Here is a 10,612-nt window from a genome sequence, read left to right as displayed (position 1 = left end):
TCTCCATTTCTAATGTTTCATCACCTCTTACATTCATGTTAGTGCACACCTATTATGACATCACGTTGTGCTACATGTACGTCATCTTTTTTCTTTAAATATGAATGTTTCATGCATTAGGTATAATGTACAGATAGTTTCAGAGAATTTTAGTTGAGTGAAGGGGGAAAAATTGCAAGAAATTCTTTTAGAAAGATTATCTTATTTTTTTTCTTTAAGTGTATAATATTTGAAGCTAAGTTTATATATATTATACTACAGTACTGTAGATAGCGGCGTCTGTGGCGTAATCGGTAGTGTATCGGACTGACAATCTTGGGGTCGTGAGTTCAGTCCCAGGCGTGGGCGCTGTCGGATTTTCTTCAGAAAAAGAAGCCGTGCACTATTTCGGCATAGTATGCTTACGCTATATAAATCTATAGAACACTATGCGATAATAGTTGGGTATTGATTATGTAGAGACAAACTGACAGGAAGTATAATAATAATTAATAGCTTAAGTACCTAAATATTTTCTTTCTTTATCACCCCAAGCATAAGGAGTAGCACGACTATATATGTGCTGAGTATGCACTCCAAGCACATGTCTTTGTTTATGTAAACAAATCATCCCAAGCGCAATCAGTGTCACACGTAATAATTGATATCAGGTAATTAAAAAGAAGTGTAAAACATTTATTGTTAAATTAACTTTATTGTTAATGAGTGTTTTGTTTTAAATGGCAGATGATTTGAAACCGCCTTACCGGAAATTGTTAAACAAACATGACCTTAATTAGGGCCGATTGGAGTTAAATTTACAGTGATGATATCCAAATTAGAAAAAGATAAAATAGGTTTTTGAATATTTTTTTATTCAAAATAAAATCAACTAAATAGGTATGTTTATTTTTATAATGTTTGTTGACTTATTTATCGGTGATTTATGTCATTCGGGACAATCATTCAAGCATGGGTAAGTTACACGCAATTAACATACAATGTGATATCAATGAAATTAGTATTGAGAAAAAAAAAACGAATATAGAAAAAGGGGGTTGAATTTAGTTCCTATGTAATACACCCAACCCTACTTTTGAAGAATTTTCTGAAGAAAAAAAGTGCATCCAATACATGTGACTTTAAAAAAAAACCAATTCAGAAAAAAGGAGGTTGAATTTAGTTCCTATGTAATACACCCAACCCTACTTTTGAAGAATTTTCTGAAGAAAAAAAGTGCATCCAATACACGTGACTTTACAGTAATGGCATCCCATCCACTAAGACACCAAAAGCAGGGGACCACAATTCTTTGAATTTGTTTGTTTTTATTAACTCTTCCTGAGTGTTTTGTAGCTTCAAACCTTTCACTTTTTTAGTACTTTCCTTTTCATCGAGATTTTTTTTTATATTTATTACTTAACCTCAAATAAATAATCACTAGTAAAACAAAATCTGATTGGATGAGGTGGTCATGTGACCTACAACAAAACTTCATGTTTCAGGATTGTGACATCACAATGACGCAATCGAAACAGCAACGATTGAGTCAATTTGTTCATATCTTTAATTGATTGTGTAAAATGTAAATATTTAGAATAGTTTTTTCAAGGGTAAGGTTGAATGTTTGCTTGTTTGTTTGTTAGTTGTTTAACGTCCCTCTCAAGAATTTTTCACTCATATGGAGACGCCACCACTTATCGGTGGAGGGAGTCAAATTTTTACCTATACTCGGCAATCAGGGCCATTGAGCAGTGAGGGATCTTTTTCGTGCCAACACCTACTGCGACACGGGACCTCTATCTTTATAAACTACTCCTACATTGTAAAAAGTAGCTAACTCATCCAATTTCTGTTTTGGTTGGGAGGTCAGTTTACTGTTTCTTGATAGGCCCCAGTTCATCAAAACTGATTTCACTCAGCTATAATCAGGACAAAATTTTACGCAGGGCATGTATTCAGAAAAGAATTTTCTTTGCTTTAACTTCAAAGCCATGAAAGTCAAGTTAATATTGAGGTATTCCCAGGTTGTGTTATTTATAATACCCCTTAGAGTTAGAGTTGTTCCATAATATTTACGTAAGTGATATTTACATAAGTTTTTCAAGTAAGTATTATGGCACATGGACCTCTTATTATAATGGATAATATGCTACATGCTTTTAAATAGTAGATTTTTTGCATACATTTCATGACATTATACAGTAATTATTGTACCACTTGTTTTCCTCTTGTAGTTAATTTTTGTTTACTTGAAAATATCCTTGGAGCACTCAAAATGCATACGTAAAGGAGACAGAGGATCACCAGATGATCCAGGGAAGATTATGTACACCAAGCCATTTGACATACTAAAAGCAGAGGACAGGTTGCAAATGGCAGATTTCATGTTCTGGTTAGGATTTGTTCAAGATGTCAGAAAATATGATTTTCTATAATATATCTGTAATGGATGTATTTAAGGGGCTCACTTTAGTTCTTCCGTTAGTTATGTAATCATAATTGTACATAAAACAGTATGCATGTTATATTGTGAACATTTATTTAAAGAGAGGTATGTACACTTACCATGAATTTTACAGATTATTTTTATATGTGTCCCTAATTCAGTTATGAATTCTTAATGTCATATTATTTATGTTTAAATTTATTACTATAGTCATAAATTCTACAATGTATCATTCAGTGGCAGCTTTTTCCATTTTCTATTTTTTTCAAATCTACTGGCCAGAGTGCAAAAAGCTTATGCATTAGCATTAGTAAATGTTGTATTTACTTCCAGTAGATCACAATTTGAGTGTAATACAGCCCAATGATTGTTTGATTTCCTATGGATTCTCCAAACTGCAATAGCTCAGAATGCTTTTGCTCATTCAGTTTTATTAAGTTTGTTATAAAAGTGAAGAGCCTTTTGTTCCACTGTGTCAGTTTAACTTGTGATTTCGAAATAACTTGTCAAGTTTTTGGTCACAATTTTTTAAATAGACCATAGAAATCAAGTTGATGCAATAATTCCTATGGGGGAAAACATTTAGAGTAAACTTGAACTCATGCCCATTCCCATGCTGTCTTGTCCCCCCACCCCCTCCCCAAAATAAAAAAAATCCTCTTGACAAGTATAGGAAGGTACACTCATTTCAGAATACTGTAAGTATCGTGTACACCACTTTGATATATATAGTTCATCTTTTGGTTTTTATACACCTGATTTATGATGGCCTTTACTATGGACTTTCCTGTCTGTTCTTCAGATAGCAGTTTCTTGTGTCCGGGTCATATTTCATGATTATTATAAACTGAAACTTCTGTTAAATTATTTCAGAGACCTTTCTTAAGGTTTCTTAATCTTTCAGAGGTAGTATCTCATCAGAGGTTTTTGGTTACTGAGTATTTACATATAAAAAGTGATGAAAAAGAAATCAAAAGTTTTTTTTTTTTTTTGGGGGGGGGGGGGGGTATTTTAGAAGTAGTTGGAATCTGTGTTTTCTGTTACCTGCACAAAAGGATAATGTAATTTTTAATTTCTCCTTTTAAAGATGACAGGGTCTTTATTAACACATAAACTTATTCACATTTTAATGTTTCCTTGTTTAAAAAAAGTTATGCTGGAACTATTCAAAAGATACAATCTGATTCACTGCTTTTGGGAACTTCTTTAAAAATATTAAATGTTTGTATGAATATTTTTTAACTTGTTAGATGAGATATTTTGAATAATGGTCCAGGACTTAATAATGTGCAATTTTTTTTTTTTACGATCTCATGTACACTTACTTCATTAAGTGTTTTGAATACTATACTTATAATATTGGTATTGGCATGTTTTATGTACACACATAATTTGTGTTTATAATGTAAATAATGTTTATTAGTATATGTATATATATTTATATATGATCAATAATTTAAAGGTGTATATCATTGATGTTTTGACCTTTTAGATCTTTCTAGGTCATTGTGGTCACTCAGTGACTTTCTGTTATCACTTGTTATCTATCTTCTGTTGTCTTATAACTTTTGAGAATTTTCAGCTTCTTTTTCTGAACCAGCATGGCCAGTTTCAACCAGAATGTTATACCCCCTTCACAAACACACTTTCTTTGGGGTTAAGGCCAAAACAGCAAAATAAGTATGCAAGATTTAAAAATATTTTTGACTATCAAATATGTAGGAGACTAACTGAAGGCTTAGTTCTAACAAGCAAAGATGCCTCAACAAAAATTGGGAAATTCATAACCACTGCACAAGGGATTCAGGATTTTCAGTAAATCGTTAATGTGTATTTCTTATTCCAGATATTCCTTTTTGCTTACAAGAATCTAAAAGACAGACTTTGCAATTTAATAACTACAAAGGTGATGTGGATATACGTTTTAAATTCATGACACCTGTCTGAGGAATGCTGGTCTTTGTGTGCTAAATCCTTTATGTAGTGAAAATGCATTTCATCTAAAATCTTTTATCTCTCTATTTTATTTTGAGCTAGGGTGAGTGAAAAATATGAGATCAATTTTTCTCTTGGGGGGAGGGGGGGGGGGGGAGAGAGGAAAAAAAGCTTTCTTTTTTTCTTTCAAAATTTGATGATAGAACAGGGCCAAGGTTACTCAGGTTAGTGATGTAGCCCATGGGTTTCTTCCTACATAAATAAATATAGGTGACATTTAATATTGAACAGACAATGTCTTGTTGATACGTTAGAGTTTACTCCCAAAATAGATAATATTTTCTATTAATGTGGATGTATGAAAATTTTTTCTATTTATTTGTCAAAATTATTATGTTACAATGCTTACATTTTTAATTTCATATTTTGAATATTTTTATTCATTTTCTAAAGATTTGCTCATTTTTGTTTCTGTTTTTAGGTCATCTGAATCACTCAGTTAGCCTATACTTATTTGTTTTGTCTGTTGTTGTGTGCCATGCATTGTGCAATGTGTGTCATATATAAATTTTTGAACACTTTCTGCTTCTTCTGAAGAGCTACAAAACCAATTTCAACTAATTTTGGTATAAAGCATTTTAAAGTGAATTTGAACAAAATTTTTGAATTGCATGGTCCCAGCCTCCTTATGACCTGAGTTGTGGGGCCAAAACCATCAAATGTAATGCAGATTTTAAAAATCTTCTTTTATACTTTATATTATATACAAATGTATATATTATATTTTAATGAGTCCTTTATCAAAATTCTAAATACATAATATTTTATAAAAACTTCTTTATGCTTTGATATCTTACAGACAAACTGTGCCTGATTATAATGAGTTCTTAACCATTTGCTAAAATTAATAGAATTTATAGCCTTCGGGTCCATGGCCCATAGAGTCGGGCATAGATTGTCATTTATTTAACTTTGAAAATCTTTTTATTCATGGTCATTTTACAAGCAAAATGTCTATATTATTTTAATAAACATTTAGCTCTCTTATAAAATTCTGAAATTTATAAGCCCCGACTCATTGGTTTTGCCAAAGGATTAAGTTAAGTTTATCATATTAGTGTATATTGAAAAAATACATTACAACTTTGATAATATTTTTCTTTACTAATGGTCATGTTAATTTGCATAATTACAATTAGTACTTCGCCTTTCTTTAAATACTTAGTAATATAATTGATGTCTCCTTGTTCCAGCTTTCATGTCCCAGGGAGGGCTGAGTTGATTATCTTTTGAAAATTTTATCTTCTCATTGACATCTAGCAGACAGAATGTTTTTCTTCAGTATGATGAATAGTATGCATGTAATTAGCTCTTCTGAGCCAAAGGCTCAAAGAGCTAATGCTATGGCCATTTGTGCGGTGTGCGTAAACTTTTTAGAATATGAGCCATAACTCAAGAACCCCTTGGCCAATTATTGTCAAATTTGTCACAGGGTATCCTTGGCCCAAGGGCTCCAATTTATACTAAAACTAGGGTTGTGATCTTTAAACAAGGGGAGATAATTAGGAAAATAGAAACAAAAGTACTGGTTGCTAAAAAATCTTCTCAAGAACCCCTGGGCAGATTATCACCAAACTTACACAAAAGGATGAAGATATGTTGTAGATTAAAAATTGTTCAAGGCATCACCCTGGGGCAAAGGGCGTGGTCTCAAGGTCACTTCAAAGTTGATAAGAAATTAAATTTTATTAAAATGTTGGTATTTTTGCTCACTATAAGGACTAGGATCATCAAATCTTGTCAGTTGATGCATCTAAGGCCTCATATCATGTTGAGTCAAAAGTAAGTCACGCTGACGGTGACCTACTTTTTAAATTTTGCGGCTATTCTTTCTCAAAATGATTAAGAGGCATATTTTGAACAATTTAAGGCCTATGATCATCAAACTTTGTCAGTTGATGATCTTGGGTCCTCGGAATATGTCAACTAAAAAGTAGGTCACCTTGACCTACTTTTTGAATTTTATGGCTAATCTTTTCAAAACAATTAAGGTCATTAATTCGAATACTGAGAGGTTTAGAATCATTAAATCTTGTAAGATGATGCATCTTTGGGCCATAAAACATATTTATTAAAAAGTAGGTCACAGTGACCTACTTTTTGAACTTTGCAGGCATTCGATTACAAAGTGTTTTAGAGGCATAATTTTGACATTTTGAGGCCTATGATTATAAAAGTTTGTAAGTTGATGTATCTTGGGTCTTGAAAAATGTCAACTCAAAAGTAGGTCACCCTGACCTACTTTTGAAATTTTATGGCTATATTTAAATATTTAGGGTACTATTTGGTTAAAATCATCAAAATTTGTCAGTTGATGTATCTTGGGTCCTTGGAGTAGGTCGACTGATAATAGGTCACCATTACCTACTTTTCAATTTATATGACTATAATGAAATGTTTCGGGTACTAATTGGCTTAGAATCATCAAACTTTGTCAGTTGATGCGTCTTGGGTCTTCGGAGTAAGTCAACTGAAAAGTAGGTCACTTTGACCTACTTTTGAAATTTTATGGCTGTATTTAATATTTTCAGATACTATTTGGCTCAGAATCATCAAAATTTGTCAGTTGATGTATCTTGGGTCTTCGGAGTATGTCTACTGAAAAGTAGGTCACCGTGACCTACTTTTCAATTTATATAGCTATAATGAAATATTTCGGGTACTAATTGGCTTAAAATCATCAAACTTTGTCAGTTGATGCATCTTGGGTCCTCGGAGTAGGTCGACTGAAAAGTAGGTCACTGTGACCTACTTTTGAAAATTTATGGCTTTAATTAAATATTTCGGGTACTGTTTGGCTTAGAATCATCAAACTTTGTCAGTTGATGCATTTTGGGTCCTCGGAGTACGTCTACTGAAAAGTAGGTCACTGTGACTTACTTCTCAATTTATATGGCTATAATGAAATATTTTTGGGTATTAATTAGCTTGGAATCATCAAAACTTAGTCAGTTGATGCATCTTGGGTCTTCGGAGTAAGTTGATTGAAATGAAGGACACTGTGACCTACTTTTAAAATTTTATGGCTATATTTAAATATATCAGGTACTTATTGGCTTAGAATAATGAAACTGTCATTTGATGCATCTTGGGTCCTCAAAGTATGTCATCTGAAAAGTAGGTCACTGTGACCTACTTTTTAAATTTTATAGTTATAATTTTCAAAATATTTTAGGTATTAATTGGCTAAGAATCATCAAACTTAGTTAGAAATTAAGGTACATCTTGGGTCCTCAGAGAATTACAATTGATAAGTAGGTCACCATGACCTACTCTCAGGTACTAATTGGCTTAGAATCATCTTGGGTTCTCAGAGTGCTTTATCTAAAATGTAGGTCATGATGACCTGCCTTTGGAATTTCAAGGCTTTATCTAAATATGTATACAGGACACTTAGTGGCTTCAAATAGAAGTGATAGGTTGTACAGTTTATCAGAAGAGCGATTCAAGGCCCTTGGGCCTCTTGTTTTTCTTTTTTTTTCTTTTTTGGCACTTGGTCTACACCTCAGGCATCAGGATGGGGCTTAGTAGATAACATATTGAAAATGAATTGCATCTTTGAAAGTTGTTTTCATTACCCATGGAGATGTAGGAAGCAAACTGTTTGCATTATTATGATGACCAGAGAGCCCTCTGCAAAAATATACAATGGATACCTCCTGGGATATGGCCCTTGCAGGGTTGGACATATAAATGTACTGAAATATTCTTTACTCCCAAACTTCAAGGAGACATTCGCATGAATATGATAATGAATAAAGAGTCATAGTTTTAGAAAATGTTGATACTCAGGTGATTGTCAAGGCCCAAATGGTTCTTGTTGAATGAAGCGTTATTTGAATTTTTTTAATTTATTATGTAATGGAATCGTAATGAAATTGATAATATTGTGTAATTTTAAAAAGTAAACCTATGAAATATGTATTAATGATAAAATGAAATTGTTGATATTGTGTAATCTTGAAATTTAGAGAATAAATGAAATATGTATTAATAATGAAATGAAATTGTTGATATTGTGTAATCTAATCTTGAAATTTAGTAAATTAATGATTAAACTGGTTTACATTGTGTGTGCATGAGTTTTGATCTGTTGTATATGCAAACAGTTGTATCTGTAGAAAATAAAGAAATTAAGGTACAAGATTTCATGTTAAGTGAAATCAAGGATAATGTAACAGCAAGTATTATAATTGAAAGTGTAAGTTTGGAAGAATCTATGAATTTTAAACTTTACATGCTGGTAGAGTATGCTTAGTAACTTCCTAAAATAAATTATTTTTTATCAAATCAGTGTCTGGTTTCCATGGCAACAGAAACACTGTTTGCAGCATATTATGGCTGAAATTTCCTCTAAAAAATTGCAAAATTACCAATATCCAAGTTTAAATAAAAGAAAAGCAGAAAAGAAATCACAATTATATTTATTGCTCATTCAAATACAGCTCAACTAGTTACTTGTCACAATAAATTAAAATATTTTTATGTCCAGTAAGATGTTTTAATTTTAAACTGAAAAGGGGAGATAATCCAAATTTGCAAAAACTTGAAAATATCAATTTTTTGAGGATTTTCATCTATTAAAAAAGATAAAAACCCGACAGCCCAATCAAAAGGCTGTGCTATTTTCATAGACATCATACCCTGTGACTAATACAAGTATAAAAACATTCTTGTGCAAATTATTATTAATATCCCAAAATTATGGATGAGTTTCATACAAAAAAAGAGCAATTTCACTTTTTTTGTCAAAGTCCAGTATATGCCGTAGATGTATACAAGTGAAATGAATATGACATTTCAAAACAATTTCTTTTTTTATTTTCAGCTCAAAATACAACAACACGAGTAAATATTCACAATAAATCAAAAGATTTCCATGTCCAGTAAAACTTTCTAATAATAAACTGAAAAGGGAGATAATCCAAATTTGCAAAAACATGAAAATTCCGATTTCTTAAGGATTTTCAGCTTTTAAAAAATATAAAAACCGAGCATCATACTCAAAAGGCTATGCGATTTTCAAAGACATCATACCCTATGGTTTATAAAAGAATAAAACATTTTTGTGTAAATTATTATTAATATCTGAAAAATATGGACAAATTTTAAACAAAAAAGAGCAATTTCACTATTTTTGTCAAAGTCCAGAATATGCCGTAGATGGTTGCATGTAAAATGAATCTGATATATCAAAACAATTTTTTTAAATTTGCAATTTCAAATACAGCACAACTATTTGCCTTTTACAATTAATCAATTTAATATTTTGATATCCAGTGTTCTAATATACAACATATATAATTCATAAATTATGTTCTACAAAATGTAATTTAACTGAAAGGGGGAGATAATCCCAAAGTGCTAAAACCTGTAAATATCAAATATTTCAGGCTGTTTTTGAGGCCAGAAAATATTGTACTCTTCAAGTAGATAAATCATTGAACTGACACCTAAAAAAACAGCCTAAATTGTTTTATATACAACTTGATTTTTATTTATATACAGATAATTTTTTTATGTTATACATTTCCATCCACACCAAAAACACAATAACTAGTAAATATTTACGATTTGAGTGACATTTTTCACACATGATCCTATCATTACCAAGTCATCTGCTTGTTTGCCATTGAAGTTGATCTTATACCAAGATGATTTCATATTCAAAAAATCTAAACATTAGGTGAATTCATGAAAAATAAATCTTGTAGTTTTGTATTGGGCAATCATGTTGAACAGAATATTGCAAGTCAACCCAGCTTTTCTTTTGTAGTCAACAACTGCCCTTTGTTTAGTAGTTTCTTATACTGAAACATAAACATGATAGAACTGTAATCTTAAGTGCTTATAGATTCATGGAAGATGAAAGTCACTGCCTTATTCTGTTCCCAAAACGAAGTTTGGGAACATATTGCTTTTACTCTGTTTCTTCTTCTTCTTCTTATTATTATTAAGGTCTTCCGTCTTCACGGAAGACCTTATATTGATTCTACTGTTTCTTATTATTATAAAGGTCTTCCGTCTCAACGGAAGACCTTCTTATTATTCTGTTGTTTCTTTTCAACTTTTTTTATTAGGGTCTTCCGTCTCCAACGGAAGACCCTTCTATTATTCTATTGTTTCTTTTTCACTTTTATTATTATTAGGGTCTTCCGTCTCCAACGGAAGACCCTTCTATTATTCTAT

This window comes from Saccostrea echinata, unplaced genomic scaffold, assembly GCF_033153115.1.
Source record: "Saccostrea echinata isolate AGI-Se365-2 ecotype Australia unplaced genomic scaffold, CSIRO_AGI_Sech_v1 ptg000046l, whole genome shotgun sequence".
NCBI lineage: Eukaryota > Metazoa > Mollusca > Bivalvia > Ostreida > Ostreidae > Saccostrea > Saccostrea echinata.
This window is presented reverse-complemented; position numbering follows the sequence as displayed.